Raw genomic sequence first — 16,583 nt, 5'->3', positions numbered from 1 at the left:
TATCAATATTAATTAGGCTATTGATTTTCATAACCTTTTTATTTTTTTATTTTTAGTTTTCCATTTTGATTTCAGTTTAGTTTTGGTTTTTAAAGAGGGGGTATGTTAGTTTAGCTTTTGTTTTTTGAAAAACTGCTGCTTTTATATTCATTTGAGTTTACAACAATGCTTTTTCACATCTAGTTTTCATCATAGTTTTAGTTTAAGATAATACATTTGTTGGGAACACATGTAATTAATTTTGTTTATTGATGACAGTGATTATTAATGATGATTGATAATGAAAGACTCACAAGCACGCAGCCAAACCCAACACTGGATTACTTGGCTAATCATGCCTTGGGAAGAAAACACATCTTCAGGGACAGCATACAGCAGATATATTTGTGGGGAGCAATGAATTGCCAGTGTTTGCACATGACCCTGAAGTCAGCATGCCTTTTATAGAATTGCCAGGGTGTTTCTTTATGCAAATCAACATGAACAGGCACACACATCCAATTTTTAAACAATTGATATTTCTTTGATACACCTGGGATATGCGCAAAATTGAAAGTCTACACATTTCATGAATCCCACGGTATATTTCCGTAGCAACTTTTATTAAGAAAACAGTAAGAAGAATTTTAGAAAAGTTTTGTGAATGACGCCCAGTCACTCTCAGTTTCCAAAAGTTTCCTTATAGCCTTAGATTCACCTGTTCACCTTATGAGTGGAGGAAATGGAACAAGGACTCAATATCCTTCGATTCACATGCTAAATATTATCACTGAAACTACTGAAGCGTAAGTCATTGATATTTTGTTGAGCATGAGGATTTCTTTTTTCATTCTATGTTAAAGATTTTTAGTTCCCTGGCTCATCAAATCAGGCACAACCAATAGCATACTAATACCCTATGAGAGAGAAGGAGGTGGTGGTCAGGGGAGGGGGGGGGGTGTGTGTGGGGGGGCAGTGAATCGAAGTGACAATACTAAGAGCGGCAGTGAGGAGCTATACACCTACCTGACAAGCAGCCTACGAGTAAAAGGAGAAATATTAAAAAGATCGAGTGAGCAAGAAATTTGCTTGTCAGATACGAAAAAAGCCTGCGCTCAATCAGTCGATGAAATATTTCTGCCGCGCAATCCATCAAATCAGCCTTCCATCCAGAATATAGAGAAAATTATACCTCTCTCACATGCACATGCACACAGGCACACACAGACTCACTCACTAACTCACATACATACATACATACATACCTACATACGCACACACATACATATGTGCGGGGGGAAAATAATTGACAAACAGTGGCAAACTCCCAAGAGCAGGCTCTGAGTCGGCCATGTTTCCGGAACGCGTAGCGACGCGCCCGCTGGCCCAGGGGCTCCGCGGCGCCGGCATCCATCAGCGGAACAGGGGGTCTCGCGCTGATGGAGTGGCCATGCAGATCACACACCGTCGCCAGCCACAACAGCAGTCTGCTGTCAAAGCCGGAGCCATGCTTCATCTTTATTGATGGCCCTGCTCCCGTTATTCCTCCTGATCCATATCTAAGGGGCTGGAGTCCTGCCCCGGCCTTCAGGCCCTCTGGTGACACACCAGCAGTGACACGGGCACTTCCGTGGGGACGCCCCCTCTCTCGCACACCGATGCGTCTGCCTGGGGGGCAAGCTAGCACGACTGTGAATGTTCGGTCCAGTCTAGCAGAGTTGTGAGCACAGACATAACAGGTTGACTGCCCAGCTGACTGCCCGGCTGACATGCTTTCTTGCATTTATTTATGCTCACGGACACATACCTGAAGCTGCTGGTCAGCATTTTGGCCGTCACTCGCTTTCCGCATTGGGACAGGATGCTGGTCATGGATTTCTTCCTGTAATGTGTCAGGATGCTGGTCATGGATTTCTTCCTGGATTGTGTCAGGATGGTGGTTCTCTTCATTCTCAGACACACATAGGCCCCACGTCATCAACACATTCATGGTATAAAATGGTCATTCCTGTAGATAAGAATACAGCAGAACAATGAAATATAATAAATAAAAATACTTCAACTCATTAGATGCTAGTACAATGTGAAAGCATTCCTGCAGGTCCCTGTGAGCTCGAAATTAATTTTGCTAAAACAAGAAATCATAATGAAAGAAGAATTTTTGTTTTTGGTGTTTTAATTAATGTTTCTATTAACATTTGGCAGCAATATGCAGAAATTGTGCGGGTGTCTTAAGGGATAACATATTTCAAGTAATTATTTGACCCAGGTCTGGATTAAAATGATGCTTGCATAGTTAATGATAGCAAATTTTACACATGCTACAGCCTCTGTCCAGCAAAAGGAAAAACCCAGAAATTGGTACCCAGTGATATTTAAACAGAACTTGTGGTACAAATATAACCCTGATAAATATTTAGGAGGTAGGTGTGAGAAGCTGTGAGAGTTATGGGAGCAATATAAACCGTGAGTGGCAATGTTTTCGGTTTTAAAGGGATGCAAGGAATCCTCTCACAAAATGACTGTGCGAGATTTGTGGTTTTTCCACACCAAAATGACTAAGAAAAATACACAGTGTTCATTGGCCCACTTCAAGTGCAAATGCAGTCTTTTCAGTATGGGGGAATCTTCAGTTGAGGTATTTCAATGTCATGATAACTCAATGCAGAATGAAGAGCAACATGTTCTTAATCAAAACAAACTGCAAATCAAATAGAGCAAATGCGAACCCCAGAGCTACTCTTGTAATGCATAATACATTTTAATTTGCCGGGCACAAATGCCATTTCCTAAGCCCAAACAAAAATCCCAAGCAAAGCAATCAGTGACACAGTTTGATGAGTAATTGCATTTTGAAATGAAAAGTGTCTGACAATTTTAAGTTTGTTGTTCCACATCTCATTCACATTCAAGATGCTCCTCTTTAATTTGAGCAATTTGTAAAAAGGTATTTTCTTAAGAGCGAGCATACAAACACTGGACCACCTGACAGTCCGAATCGCTCTGCACTAAAACACTGGAGTTCATTTTTCCTCTTTTACTTCACAGCTAGTACTTAAGGAAATGGCTTTTGGGGTTTATGAGTAGATCCCCCAACCAACCTACGAGTCACAAACACAATGGGAATTGAGATAGTTCAGAAATCTGAGAGGTCCATGGCTTTGAAAGTGTAAAAATACACCTTTATGTAACCAGGTAAGTCAACTGACAGCTTGATTGTCTTTTTCAATGAAAGTGGGTAGCAATTCAAGGGATTATGTAGACAATCAGTTCTAGATGGGGGGGGGGGGCATGGATGTGGAGAACCGGTTATAAGAATTTGAATGGCTTAGTAAATAGGACCATTGCTTGCATTACTCTAGCAATATTTTTCAAAGTCTTCTCTTCTTGTAGCTTTGTTCTGGCAGTAATTAAACCAGTGGTAATCTCAGTTTCCACAGTATTAATTACATGTTAAAGTGTCCTCTAGGAATGTATTTTATTTACTAATGTATCCAGGTATAAAGCAGAGGAGAATTATTTTGGCTGCCGAAGTTTAAAGCAGCAGGCTACCTTTCTGAGCTCCATGTGATTTTACCTTTACAAGCTGTCTGGGTTTTTTTTTAGAACATCCAAATGTCAAACGCTGACAGGGAGAGGTTTTACCAACATAGCCAGCCATCAAACACACAGCAGACAGCAGACAATAACCAGGCATCCTTTATATTACAACCTGTCCTTTCTACATTTGGAAAAACAATCTGAAAAGTTCCCTTTTTTAAGGCACAAAGTTAGACAAATTGCCTCTCCATCTCTGTTCTTCCACACACACTGAGTGATCTTACCAAGCTTGGACAATGCACTTGTGCTGACCTTTAGAAAGTCAACAATCGCCACCATACTAATGATAACATTCGCCCCAAGAGTATTACAGAAACCCTGGACAGGGAGTAAAAGAACTGGCCTTTGTGATTGGATGTGTAACGACAGGAACTAGGTTCAGAAATAATAATAGGTTCAGAAATAATATAATGCCAAGTGTCAAACTGTGAACAGGACCATCCATCCATCCATTATCTTTACCTGCTTACTGGGTCGCGGGGGGTGCTGGAGCCTATCCCAGCGTGCATTGGGTGAGAGGCAGGAATACACCCTGGACAGGCCGCTAATCTATCGCTGGGCATACACACCATTCACTCACACACACACTCATACCTATGGTCTCCAATTTACCTACCCTACCAACCTAACCTACCTATACAATTTAACATTGAGACGGGGAACAGAAAATGTTTTTAAAATAACTAAGTGCACCAACCACAGTTCCCATATTATCCCTGCATGTACAGTAAGCACATTTTCCTATAAACATCTCTCCTTTCTGTCTCCAGGTTTTGCTTAACGCTCGGTAGTAGGACAAGTTGGGATGGTAATGATAAGCCATCTGCAAGACCAGTTTTTCATTAAGGAAGTAAGTATGCCTGCCAGAAACAACATAATAAGACTAATAAATGCAAATTAAAACAATAAAAAGCTCTGGATTAAATTAAAAAAGGAAGCACACAATTTCCTGTTAAAAGTGTGTTAAAACTATTTTTTTTCTTATTTAAGTGCCTTTTAATCAGAAACATTAGCGTCCAGTGATAAAACAAGGGAGGTGCACTTAACGGCTAGGTGACAGGAAAGAGATCTCATCTCCTGTGAGGCGCAAGGTGTTGAGAACAACACAAACGAGCCTCTAATTTACATGAAAGACGAAGCCAGGCAGTCCAGGGGATGTGCACGTGGGACCTTGCATAATGAACGTTGTTAGGCATTAGGCATTATGGCTTATATCTTTTATAAGCACCTGCTGGAAATTTTTCCAACACTCCTGAAGCCATAAAGGAATTTTAAAGCTGCACAATCCAATAAAATAGAAATAACTGGATGATCTTAATACACTAAACAGCAGGGAGTCGGGAAGGGCACTGAGGTTTGTTTTTAAAAACCCCTCGCTGGAACACCTTGTCAAAAGTAGACAGACCGTAAACTGGTTCAATATAAGTCACTACTGTTGGTCCTGCATGACCCTGTTTACACAACTGGCAAAAGAAGTAGGAAAGACCAGGAGGAATTCCTTCATACCCTACAGCTCTTCAGTAAACGAGCACAGTATCGGTTTTCGTACAGCGGAGATACATGATTATGATGGGGGAATGAACCAATCATGCGCTGCAGAGATGAACACACACAACTGTGACCTCAGTTCAGAGACAAGCGGAGGGCAGCCTTGCAGAGAGAATAAAGGGGCGTTTCCCCGCTCAGATTCAGCATCACATGGGCCAGTAATGCTGATTCTGAGGCTGGGCGTGGCACAATCAGAGCTACAATCAGAGCTACTCCAGCCCCTCACAGAGAGGCGAGCCGAACTCATTTCACACCGCTTCCATATCATTTACAATAATGAATGCCTGTGGCTGTCCTTGTGTTTCCTTCCGATCTGTATACAATTACCTGCATGCGTGAATGCCAGCATGGACCCAAGCAGCATACGAGGGAGAAGGCCTCACACCGAGAGAGATTCATGAGCCCCCCCTCATTACACCTGTGACAGCCTGCCTTGCCTCTCAGTGTAAACACGTGTAGACAAAAAATACAGTGCGAAACTGACTATTCCTGGCTTTATGTGCAAATCACATGTGACACGTGACACGTGCGCATTTGCATGCTGTCACTTCCAGTCTCTCCAGCGAAAGTTTGCAGAATATCGCGAATGGCGCCATGTCTGACTGTGTGGGTGATCATTCATGGCCCCTGGCATCAGAATGAACACTGGCTGGGCAATGGCTGAGGACTTCTGGGGGTGGTTCCTGTGGCGGTGTAGTGTTACCGCTCCCCAGGGGCCGGGGGGGGTGCTGGACCTTTCGGCCCCCCAGCTGACAGACTGCAGCAGCTGTGCCTGTGTGCAGAGACTCTGTCCAACGACCCTCACCCCGCCCCGCCCCGCCCAGCCCTGCTAACAGACAGCACCAGCTCTCATAAACCCCATAATGAGTGGGAGCCCGCTGCCACAGTTGTCAGGAACAACCTCACATACATACATACTGCAGGACAAATTATACATACACACACACACACACACACACAACATGCACACCCTGGCATACACCCTTGCAGATTATGATGAAATGCAATGAATGCATAAACACACATGCATAAGAACATGCATCGCATCCACATATTGCACTACAGACACACATGAGTATTCCACACTTGTACTGACTATAAGCATAAACATGCGACACACACATACACACACATATTAACATGCACATGCACACTACACATGAGCAAATACACACACAGTATTTTCATATGTATCACACCACACACCACACATGCATAAGCACATGAGAAGCCCATATTCACACATCTATGCAAGCACCAAGCACGTAATCACACACACTATACATGGAATAACACGTGAGCACACACATGCACACAGATCAGAGCTTCCCAAAAAGGATCCCACACTAAACCAGCATCAAATATGGAGCACACATTGAAACCAGCATCACTTGCAGCGCTAACAGTAGTTTTTTTTTCATTTTTATTATTCATCATGGGAAAAAACAGTGAGATTTTAATTGGAAATCAAAACGTCGATAAGATGAAAAAGAAGATACGAATTAATCTGCACAACCCATAGGAGAGGGAAGGAGGGAGGGAGGTAGGGAAGGAGGGGCATAAAATTATCCAGCAGCTACATTCCAAACACGAAATCATAACCCAGCCAAGAACAAAGTCAGAGCCGATGCCACTTCAAAAGACAGGCCTTATCTGTGAAGTCAATATTACTAATCAGAACTCATTATGTTACACAGGCAGGCGTAAAGATATGCAGAGGCCAACAGTAAATAGAAAACGCACTACAACTTTTCCATTATGATAATGCTGTTAGACTGCAGCGCATCCCCCCCGCTGGCGGGGTGGCCTTCGTCACAGTTAATGGGATAAGGATGTCAACCAAAGCGAAATAAAGCCAAACGTAAAACTAGAGAGGAGATAATAATGCCTGCGCCTTATTATTCCACCGCCATCACTGCCAACCCCAGCCACCCAACATTTCACCCGGCTTCTCCCGTTCTCTGGGGCTGTGGGCCTCTGTGGTGACCGCATCGTTTAGTGGCAGCATGGCGAGGGCTTGGCGGCCGCTTTAGCCGATGGCCTTAGCAACAGTGCAGTCAATTCCAGTCTCTGGCATTATGGGGTTATTTTGTATATTTTTTTAATTTTTCATAAACCCAAAATCATACATGATATCACAACAAGGTAACTCACTGTACAGGGCTGATAGATATAATAGTTTAAAGCTGAAATAAGAATAGTTACTGCTAAAATATGAAGACCAAAGCTATTTAGTGTACTGATTATCACCAATGATTCCATGCTCAGCTACAGCTCTCTGTGTAGAACTGAGAGTCTGTTTTGGCCATGTTGTCCCAACCATCAATGTGCTTAATTTCTTCTTTTTAATGTGTTTTTCTGCACATATAGGCTGAAGGTGCTGACAAAATCTGCCACCAATTGATCTTCATCCATTGCATAAGACATCACAATGAAGGCCATGCCCACGATGTGGGAAAACAATCTTGTCCTTCATAGAGTTATTAATTGTTAGTGGATTGTGAAACCAGTTTTATGTGCTCCTGTGCAAAAGGAATGAGCCAAAGACATATGGGGAAAGGAAGAAAATTTTGGGATACTGAATTAAGGCAAGTCTATATTTGTAGTATGTTAGCAAGATCGTTAGCAACCTAGCTAGTCAAAGCGATGATGCTAACATCAGCTAAATGCAGTAATCATAATAACGTTGGCTAGCTAGTTGCTCTCTAGTTACATCACATCCTGAAGAAATGAACTAAACAAACATTCAAATTGCCGTTTCTGACCTCAGCATTATAGCTGATTAAAGTTTTAAGTACTTACCCATGACAAAATCACTAACTTACTACAAATATAGATGTGCCTAGATTCAGAATCCAAGAGTTTTTCTCCTTTCCCCTCACATCTGATGGCCTGATTCCACTTTTCAATCCTCAGTCCTCCTCATTGGCTCAGTCTTTGGCACAGGAGGACATAAAGCGTAAAATCAAGGTTTTTGGCTTTGTTATCATACAGCCCACCACACAACTTTTCAGAATTTTAATAATCTTGATAATCCACAGACTGCTATACTAACTCTATGGGCCAGAATGGATTGTTTTCCTCCACCGGCATGGCCTATTTATGCACTGTCTCTATGGCGACCCTCTCTTCTTCTAGTTGACAGTCAGCACATGCAAACGTCTGTCCCTCGTTGTTGTCTTGTAATGTATGACCTCACATCGATGACTCGCCTTGTAGTGCGTGCACAGTTAAGACAGCAATACGGGAATCATGGTCAGTAAATGTGAGACGTCCTGCGATGTTAAGACTTAAAACGTTGTGTAGTGTACGTCTGACCTTAGATTTGCATCATTTGTAAGGGATTTTCACAGTCCACTGACATTTTGACCATCAGCAAAGGCAAATGAATGGTTCCTAAAACATGTTTAAAGGCATCAGGCATTCATTCTCTTTAATTTTTGAATCCAGATCACTGATAGCTTTCAGTTGCATTCAGAAGTGCTCATAATTATGGGTTGAATAAATATCAAGAGTTGCAAATAATTTATTTTATTATTATTTATTCTATAATTACTTTGAGTGTCTCTAAAGCCTCTCCTCATTTTCCATGTGTTTTACTGAAATTTGAGGGAATAAAACATGGTAAAAGCTGTTGGAAATGCACAGAACTTCACTTTCTACAGGGATATGCTCTATTCAACCCTTCCAAACCACATGTTTTACATTTCATGGGAATAGCTCTGTGGTACATTATAAAATCAGCAAGGGGCTCGGCACGCACACACCCACACACCTCTGTAACTCTATTATTCCTACTTTGTGTCACTGGCCCCAACTGCATGGTCAAGGATATAGAGATGAAAAGGAGTTTGGAATATTCTATCAGGGGGCGGCAGGCATGGGGCTTTCCGAAATTGAAAATGTGGGGATTACAGTGTTCAGAGGGTTCAGTGCCGAGACCCTATCAGCCAAGACAAAAATCACTTAATGGAGACAGTTCTATCCATGGCTTCCACGCTGGGCCCCCCCTTTCTGTACACCAACAGCGCGTGGGAAAGGGGAAAGGGTGAAAGAGAGCGGAACCATTTTTACAGTGTAGAGTCAGCGCACTCGCAATCCAAAGGGCGTTGTGTATGGGTGTATTTCTGTATTTGTTATTTTAAAAAAAGAGTTATGAGGTCCATAGCAAAACATCATATATCCACTGGCATAAAGTGTCCTTTCGGAATCTCCAAATGGCCTTTTTGGAAACCCACCTAGACCTAGCTTAGAAAAAAAAACAATGCAGAATATTCATTTTTGGTTATATTGTCATCTAATTTGAACCAGGATTTGTCCAGCGTTGTTATAGCCATGCGTATATGTATCCACTCAAATAAATAATCTTTTTGGTGATTTAAAAAAAAAACATTCACTTCCACTGCATTTGAGCTCTTGAAAAATTAGCTCCTAAGGCCTACCATGCAGAAGAGACCAGGATTATGAATAGTAAACAGAATAGTAAGATTAAGAATAGTGAACATTTTATTTTTGATATGTCATTTTCAGGCTTGTGTTAAAAAAAGGGGGCGCTAAAGAAATGGTTAAATGTATGTGAGCGAATCAAAGTATAATCACGTTTTGGGAATTCGAATCACATTCATGGCTTGGGATATGGCTTAGGGAAATTGAGAGCTCAAGTTGACTTGATCAGGCTACATTAGCTGCGGGTGGGTCGGCATGGGATGCAGCCTGACTAACATCTTGTCCCTCAACTTGATTTGCTTTCACTTAAGGTTTAGTTTTAATAGGTCAATCTGTGGTCTGCATAAACACATGGATGCAACAGGCTCCAAAAATTCACACCTTACCAGCTAGCAACCAACTGCTATAGTCGGTACTATACTACTATATTAGTAGCCTGGGATCTTAAGAAATCAATTTACAATTGTGTTGTGTACACGATACACAGAGTGCTAAGTAACTTGACTTTTACTAGAAATGTATAATGTACTGACATATGTGTGATATGTCTGTTTGATACCTTTTTCATTAAATAAACGAAATATTTTCAATGATGTGTTTTGTGTTTACTCGGTTTCCCTTTGTATAACATTACATTTTGTCTAAAGATCTGAAACCATTCAGTGTGACAAATATGCAATGAGATTTTAATAGGGAAACCAGGAAGGGGGTAAATACTTTTTCACGGAACTGCGTAGCAGTATATTTTCACCATGAAAGGTAGAACAGGGAAGTACTTCCAGGTTAACTTGAATTTTGACAGAAAGTACCTGTCGCCAAGAAGAGAAATGACCTTATGCTGTTCTCTGGGTTACAATAGAGAACACAGAAAAATGACAAGTGCATGTTTGGTTGTTTAGTGTCATTGCAATAAAGTTTAACAGTGTGAGGAAAAATATCACTTCATCAGGGAAATCAAGATAATATCAAGAATTCAGAATCTAGTTGATTTATTAGAATTTTAGAATCTAGAACCAATATAGAAAAGACACTAAACGGATACTGGGAGATAAGTATTATATACAAATGAGAACAAACATGCATTGAATGCAAGTTCGGTCAGGAAACTCGTTCTGCAACCAACCATTAGTCGGCCTCAGTAACCAGGTTTTGGTATTTCTCCCATTTCGTAGGGGATATGTACTGTGATCCCTGTTTGATAGGCAGTGCTTGCTGGCCCATTCATGAACATACCTAAAGCATATCCATTCAGCACCAAACCAAAAATAATTACTTTGCATATTCATTAATATGCAAGTTTTCCTTACTGAAGCATATTAAAACAAAAGGCTGCACATGCACCTGGGACAAACCATTTAATTATTTTACTTTACATTTTAAATTTCTCACTCCAAAAAAAGAAAATATGTGAAATTTTATTGCTGAAAGAAATTTTTCCTTTAACACACTATGGGACAAGAAGAAAGTTTGAGGTTAGTGATGAGATTATGCCTTCAAGCAGAATAGAAATAAATGAGAAATACATTCTAAAGTGATATGGATGTTTATACCATATTCAAAATAGTGTTTTAGGCCATTATGACCATTATTTTAATGTTCAATATGAATCCTTTTATTGCCCTTTTCTGGTCTTTTTAAAACCAAACAGGTTATTTGTATCCGTTTGAATTATCATGTTTATTAACTGCATACAAGTACATATCGGCAGAGTTATTAAAAAACACCAAAAGCTTATTAAATAGTATTTCATCAACTCATTAAAATCAGGACACATCTACTTAAATGTAATGATAAGCAGTGAACTTCTCACAGAAATACGGACTTAAAAGTATCTCTTGTAGTGTTCTATGCTGTAGATGGAGCAAAGATATTAATATCAGACTGTTATAATGCAGCAGAGAATGATCTGTTGTAATGAAGATAGTTTCAGCTCAACTGATCACATGACGCCCATGAAAGGGTTGATAAATGTTCCCAGCATGTGCATTTGCCACAAGGAACATTTTGGGAAGAGTTTTTTAAACAATAATCAGGTTTCATTCAAATTAAAACAATTTGAATTGTGGATGCTCATTTGTTTTTAATTTTATCTGAAATCTTAGCAATGTTGATCAAATCCGCAGTTTCATTTCTTTAGTTTGCAATATTCTTAAAATGTAGCTTACATGTATCCTCCATTTTGTTTATGCATGACTGAATGATAACCACCGGGGTGTGTTGTCAACAATTTGTACACAACATGCCTGGAATGATTTGTGTAATATTGACAAAACTTCACTGGAACAATAACAGTTTCTTGGGCTGTTTTGGAAATATTCTCGGCATGATGCTTTCCCACAACCGAATTGGAATCTAACCAGAATTGCCCTGAACATTCAAGAAGCTTTTTCACCTGAAGGGGGCATCCCCTCGTCCTCCTCTTTTTGCAAGTCTACTACAAACCAATCGTAGCAGACTTTTTGCAACCAGTTGACCTGGCACAAAAATAAACAAAATGGAGAGAATGTTAAATCAGAAAAACATTTATCAACAACCTTATATTTAAATAATAATTGGCATTCTGATATTAGATAAATCTAATATATCAATGGTCAGTTATTTCATACATTTTCTGATGACTCATGATTTTGCGTGGCTAAATCATGCCCGAACCAATAAAACTGCAAGGCATCAATCTCACAGCCTGTAGCACAAATGATAGAAATACTCCACAGCATGCAAAAAAAATCAGCTCATTTCCATGATAAAATCAAGTTATGTCAAAATATGATGCATTATGCAATAAAACTATTCAAAATTTGTAAACGATTTCTTACAGGCTTTACTGGGTCATTTAATTAAGTTGCTTCAGGATTGGAAATGATAGAAAATGTGAAAGTAAGTGTAAAACATCAACCAAATCTGAAAGCATTTTAAAACAGATGTCTAGATGAAGGTGTCTGGTACAGCAATGAATGACATAAATGCATAGGCAGCTATTTGAACAGATTTAAAATATAATAAGAGCCAACACTGAGTACATGAACCCTAATAATGAAATCAGCTCCATTATCTGTCAGGTTGCATTGCCTTTTAAAAAGCCTCATTGGGTTTGTTGGTTGGCTTATCCTGTTAAGGCTCTGTTCCAGTGTGTGGATGGGTCCCACAGTCTGGTACCTGTTAAGGCATTGTTCCAGTGTGTGGATGGGTCCCACAGTCTGGTACCTGTTAAGGCATTATTCCAGTCTGTGGATGGGTCCCACTGTCTGGTACCTGTTAAGGCACTGTTCCAGTGTGTGGATGGGTCCCACTGTCTGGTACCTGTTAAGGCATTGTTCCAGTGTGTGGATGGGTCCCACTGTCTGGTACCTGTTAAGGTATTGTTCCAGTCTGTGGATGGGTCCCACTGTCTGGTACCTGTTAAGGCATTGTTCCAGTGTGTGGATGGGTCCCACAGTCTGGTACCTGTTAAGGCATTGTTCCAGTCTGTGGATGGGTCCCACAGTCTGGTACCTGTTAAGGCATTGTTCCAGTCTGTGGATGGGTCCCACAGTCTGGTACCTGTTAAGGCATTGTTCCAGTCTGTGGATGGGTCCCACAGTCTGGTACCTGTTAAGGCATTGTTCCAGTGTGTGGATGGGCTCCAGTCTGGTACTGAATCAGGCCAGTGTTAACAGTGGCTGGTAATACCGCAGAGTAATGTATAATTTTCTGTTACGTCACCCAGGGAGGGAAGAGACTCAGTCGGCATCTCAAAGCTCACCAGCAACCCCTGCTGGTCAGCTCTGAGTGGCAGCCTGCTTGCTGAAGCTGCCCATGAAGTGTCTTCCTCTAAATCTTGTCGGTTCCAGCTCTACGTGTAGACGGCAGTGTTAAAAGAAGCAGCAGCTAAACATCACGTTTCAGAGGAGAAAATGTGCCTCTCTGCATTCGCCATAATTAATAATGAAGGTTGTTGCAATGAGTATGGCTGGTGAATATGACCGGGCATTCCCAATTTGGAGAAGACAGGGGAGAAATCATTAAAAAGCCTTCTTTGTGCCGATAAATAAATTGATTAAAGCCCATAAAATGCAATAAGAATGACTCACCCACCTCCCATTTTTAATTAAACATCAAGGCAATTTTTGAATTGACAGTAAATTCCCTTCGGTGGTGGTCATCACTGGTAAAGAGGCATGCATAGCAATGATATGGTTTATTTTAATATCCATGTTTAATACTAAATTAATTTGTAGCTTTGTTATGAGATATTCTAATTATTTGCATCTCTATCTGAATCCATGCCATTAAGTCCTAATTAAATACACAGTGCCCACCATAATGTTTTGGACAAAGACTTTTTTCTTTCTTGATTTGGCTCTGTAGTCCACAATTTTACATTTTTAATCAAACAATTTATATGTGAAAGCTTATTGAACACATTTGTTCGAGTTCTGGCATTATTTTTTCCTTAACCTTGCTAACATAATTCAGGTTTGGCTCTTTATCATTTGTTTCGTCTTTGAATTCTTCATTATCTAATAAGTTTTAGTGGTCATGTTTCCACATTTTCACCAGTCACAAGCCTGTTGATTCACAACAGTCTATAATTTGATAATAATAAATAATACAGCACAATGTGAATATGGGAATTCATGGTATGCATAGCTATTTCTGACATAATGTGGATTAAGAGGGTAAATAATCACTCAAAACATGAAAAGAGTCATTAAGAAAAATTAACAGCTTGTTAAAATTCTGGAATTGCGAATGTGGTTGGAACAAAGAAAGAATGAAAGCTCCTTACCACTGAGCTGTAGGACACTAAACCTCTAGCATTATGGGAAAATTGACAGCTGAAGCATATAAATAACACCTTTGCCTTAAAAAAAAAAAAAGAGTGAGTCATTCTAAATAGACTTTCTTTCTTTGGTGGGCATTGACAGTCAGTCGACCATTCATTGCAAAATAAATTGTGACCTAGGTTTTCTTTAATGAATTTAATTACTTTATTTATGTTCGGCAGTAAGAAATGTCTGGCCACGGTGTCTTTTTCAGTGAGACAGACACACCGTAGGCCTGCTCTCCACTTCCTGTGCAGGAGCTGAGAAACTGGCGGTAATACCCTCACAGTGCCGGAGAGGAGGCCTCTGGTCAGACACTGACACATGCCCATTGATCACCTTCAGGAAGAAAGAGCAGCCATACCCCCAGATATTACTTCCCTTTGCCATTTCAGACAATAACAGAGAATAATCTGCTCCCTTCTGAAGGGGATAATTAATTTATACACCCCTACAAATAAATGTGTACTCACGAAAAGGTCATTAGTTACATCACTGTCTGGGGACTTTTGCCCAGGCTCGTGTGGGTGTCTAGATTTCTATCATATGGCAGACTGAATTAACTAAATGTCTTCGCTTGCCAAGGGGGAGCAGTCGTGCAGGGGAAATTATTTCAATTCGGCCACCCCCCTTCCAGAAATAGAGCTTCTATTTACAACAGCTGATCTCACAAGATATCTTTCTTAAAATTGGGACATCGGAATTATGATACCCTTCATGGTCCAGACAGAGGGAAACTAATGCTGATACATGACTGCATGGTACTGTTGTCTTTACATCTGTCTGGTTGACAAACAAGAATGTGTCGGAAACACAATAGATTTCTCCTACAGTGCTCATAAATCATAATGAAATTGTTGAGAATACACCCAAGGAACAACTAACAATGAAATCTTATCCCCAGTACCAGCTATGTAATGGTGTTGCAAGTACACTCTCTGGTCTAAGAGTGTTGTTGCCCAGGGCTCGTATTCATAAAGTGTCTGTAAGGAGAATGATCTGTGTATTCCTTTCTGGAACTTAAATTGAACTACTATGAGCTAAAAGGAGATGCTTTATGAATATAGTCCATGGTCTAAATCACTGTGTTTGATATAACTCATGTGGATGTCCTCTTAATAACTGTGCCTGTTAAATGAATGTAATGTAATGCAATGTAACGCTGCTCTGCACATCTAGCTTGTGTAACCACTGTGTTAGATTCTGTGGTACGCTCTATAGCAGAATTGTATATACGGCACAAACATCTCGTGCCCTTATGGGAGCGATACAATGATGGGTCTGCCTGCGTTGTTCAAAAAACTGCAAACTGAATTCTCTCCTCTACCTTCCTACATATTTTATAGAAAGGTTGTCTGATAATAATTAAAAACTTTCATTAAGTGGTGCACATTTACATCTCAAAGCAAAGTAATACAAAGTAAGGTTTGCACACTTGACTGCAGTCTGCTAATCACATTTCAATCTAGCTACCCAAACATAAACATTTTCATAATGTCGAAACAGCATGAACACCCAGTCTACATGACCTCACCCAGGGGCAGGTGGTATTTTCATGTTGTGCTTACATTTTATGAATTGCCTTTATGATATGGAAATATTAGAGTGAGGCAGTTTCTACAGCCACACAGGTGAGCGCAGTAAAGTTTGTTTGCAAAGCCCTGGCGCTCAGTGTTTCTGAATCAGAGCACGCCTCCCGGGTAGCCCCTGAAGCTGAAGCGCTAACCCTTGGTGCAGCGACGCTCTCTCACCACAGTCGGCAGTTAAACCCTGACCACATCGGCGCCGGCTGCGGCCGGGACTGCCGCGAGGCGACGCATAATTGGTCGTACCACCAGCCAGGGTATGTCCTCCTGCACCAGCTGCGCGCGAAATGGCGCCCTCTGGCACCGCGGCTGTGCAGATCAGCTGGCGGACTGCAGAGCGAGGAGGAGGAGCAGCAGCTGGCCACATCTGCCTGGGAGGGCCCTCGCTCTAGTCTGCGCCCATTTACAGAGGGCACTGCAGGGATGGGGCAGGCCTACAGAACTGTCTGGCATCCCAGTTTGGGTGAAATGTATAATAATAATTATTATAATAATAACAATCATTTTGTTTTAGGAATTTGGAATTGAATTGCAAATAAACCCTTCTTCCCACATACAAAGAAGGCCGCAACACAAAGACAGAAAGTTTCAAAGTTTCCATTGTAGTGCACTAAAAATC

The 16,583-nt window shown here is 40.8% G+C and overlaps 1 long non-coding RNA gene across 1 annotated transcript in view; it reads right to left on the bottom strand.

The window, feature by feature from the left end:
* Nucleotides 1-583: 583 nt before the first annotated feature.
* LOC135237295 (uncharacterized) overlaps nucleotides 584-16,583 on the bottom strand; it is an 84,926-nt gene continuing 68,926 nt past the window's right edge. Inside the window, exon 2 of the long non-coding RNA XR_010324796.1 lies at nucleotides 584-1,987. This is a non-coding gene — a long non-coding RNA (uncharacterized LOC135237295). The remainder of the gene's footprint in view (nucleotides 1,988-16,583) is intronic.

This window comes from Anguilla rostrata, chromosome 13 (genome assembly GCF_018555375.3).
Source record: "Anguilla rostrata isolate EN2019 chromosome 13, ASM1855537v3, whole genome shotgun sequence".
NCBI lineage: Eukaryota > Metazoa > Chordata > Actinopteri > Anguilliformes > Anguillidae > Anguilla > Anguilla rostrata.
This window is presented reverse-complemented; position numbering and strand designations above follow the sequence as displayed.